The sequence below is a fragment of the Montipora foliosa genome, chromosome 2, assembly GCF_036669935.1.
Source record: "Montipora foliosa isolate CH-2021 chromosome 2, ASM3666993v2, whole genome shotgun sequence".
NCBI lineage: Eukaryota > Metazoa > Cnidaria > Anthozoa > Scleractinia > Acroporidae > Montipora > Montipora foliosa.
This window is the reverse complement of record NC_090870.1, coordinates 27,504,588-27,507,087: the sequence shown is the minus strand read 5'-3', so window position 1 is coordinate 27,507,087 and position 2,500 is coordinate 27,504,588. Positions and strand designations below refer to the sequence as shown.

General features: G+C 39.3%; 1 protein-coding gene across 1 annotated transcript in view; it reads left to right on the top strand.

Annotated features, from left to right (window-relative positions):
* Positions 1-544: 544 nt before the first annotated feature.
* The window catches only part of LOC137992778 (tetratricopeptide repeat protein 28-like), a 21,950-nt gene continuing 19,994 nt past the window's right edge, over positions 545-2,500 (top strand). Inside the window, exons 1-2 of the mRNA XM_068838292.1 lie at positions 545-628; positions 1,812-1,846. The gene's annotated coding sequence lies outside the window, so the exon portion shown is untranslated. The remainder of the gene's footprint in view (positions 629-1,811; positions 1,847-2,500) is intronic.

The window sequence follows — 2,500 nt, the reverse complement described above, 5'->3', positions numbered from 1 at the left end:
AAATATCTAAACAGTACTCTATCCATTTGCCTTCAATTTACCAGCAAACAGATTTCATTTCCGTACTTTAATGAAAATAAAATAAATAGTTATTGAGGATAATGATGCAACTGATTGATAATGCACGGAACTGTCCGCAACCTCGAGGAGGGTGAAGTTTTATCTAATGGTTTTTTGTGCCTTTTCTTCCGTTTCTAGGTAGCAAAGTATATGAAATCAAGAGATATAATGTTGTTTATGTATCGCAATTGCCGAGAAATGTAGAAAATGTCGGGTAAATAGTTTGAATGGGGAATGGTGAGCAGGCAATCATTATCCTTTAACACCCTGGTGGTTAAGAATGTGGCCTAGCAATCATTGACACCGCGTCAAAACAAATGCAGTAATTAAAAAGTCAACAGGAAAAAAACATTTCTTTTGTGCTTTTTAAAAAACACAGTGAACAGTATTGACGCTTATTCACTCTCTTCACGCCACATTTGGTAAACAGGAATGAATTTACCGGTACACTGATTTTTCTTCCCGTTTCCACCTTATAAAAGGACAGCCACTCTGCTTTGTACTTCAGAAGGCTGATAATAGAGATTACGATTGCCTTTGGATAGAGAGCCGAAAAAAGAACGAGTCGGTGAGTATTTTCATACATTTTAAGTTCTTTTCCTTTGCCAATGCTTAGTTGCACATTGAACCAAAATCCAAAGGGAGAATTTATTCGGGAAAGCTTCCTTGCTTCGTGATATCATGTTATGAATGGGGATTATTTATTTGAGAAAGTTCGTAGCGTTCAAGGAATCACTTGGTTAGATTCAAAGAGAGCCTGAAAATTAGTTAGGTCTTGAACCATGACCGTACTATTCGTGTTACTCACTGCCCTACCAACTCAGCGGACAGGAAAATGTTATTTTTATTAAAAAGAGCTTTGCATTGATCAATATCCCGCAAGAGTCCTAGGATGAGAAAGCGACTCTTACCGCCTCAAAATACTTAGTAAAACAAATCGTGCAGGCACGGAATGAATAAGTTGAACTTCCTCGCTGTCCTCTGCCAACCAATGACTTGAAGTTACCCAAATAAAGGAACTGGTGACATTGTGAGCATAAGCCATTGATCTGCGTCTCACTCATCTGCCAACATCATTCATTTTTCATTCGATTGCGCTCAGATATTTTATCGATGGTTTGACCACGAGTGGCAAGGTGGCCATTAGTTCTTCGTTCGCGAAATTCTCTCGCCGCTTCGCATCCGCTTGTACTCGCGTCCAAAACAGAACGGAGCAACTATCGATTTGCTCGCGCGTGTTTAAATAATCCAACGCGATGAAATAGGCACTTTAAGCACGCGACGTTTTTAAGCCGTGGACGGAAACCGGAAGTAGGCTGTTTTCCCTTTTAACCTGTTTTGTCACTACTATCTTTATATTGCTGATTATCTTTCCTCCATTAAAGATGATTGGGTTAAAGATCTGGGAGACACTACTGTTCTGGCATGGGTATTGTTTATTTCCGGTTGCCGTCTGCGGCTCAAAAACGTCGCGTGCTTAATCTCGCAGGCTATAATAGTCTTTGGTCACACTGAAGAGAGGTGACGCTTGCCCGAAACGGCCGTGTGTTGTTGTAAAAGCATTTTTGACACTTTTGGTATTTATCTCTACAACATCAATGGCATCACTCATGCATTGCAAGGAAGAGAAAATGATTGCAAGAAGGTGTGTCTTCTTTGGACTTCCGTTTCAATAGTAAACTTGCCTTGAAAATGTTCATATTTTTTCATGGAAAACTTTATAACCATATGTACCATGATTTATATTGCAGATCCCGTTATCTCAAGCCAAGTTTGAAAACGTCAGGTAAGGGTAAAGACTAACCGTTAGACCTTGAGTTAACACCCCTTTCACTCTAACACCGGCTTTCTGTTGTGCTTCAATACTATGGAAATATTTTATCTTCAATGGACAGCCTGTTCTCTAATACACACGTTCATAACAAAAATTGTGGCTGTGCTTAGTAAATTCGAATGCCATCCAGGTCGACGGGTTTTTTAAAAGTGATTTTCAGCCATCAAAGGGAATGTATCAAGGCAGTGCAGTTGATTTTGTGTACTTTAACCAAATACTCGCCCCCACCAGCTACGCAACGAAATTAATGTTAACCCAGAACCGAATTACTATTAAACGACACAACTCAAAGCTTCCTGACAATAATTGTCTGTCGAGCATACATAATGTTAGTTACGAAAAAAGAGATGAACTTCGAAAAGCTGTTTTCAAAAACCAAAACTCCAATCCATTTTTATTTTCTTCATTTTTGGCCATCTCTGCCTCCTTTTGTATTTGCCGCTTTATTCCAACTTTTCTTCAATGTTTTAAGTTCTCATTTTTTGCGTTTCGCCTGAAATCATGTGGTTGCCAGATTTGGCTAAATTTCGTGACATAGCCCCATTAACTGGATTTGAATATCTCTTCGAGTACTCGTTGAATGCAGACATGCCAGCTCTCGATTCT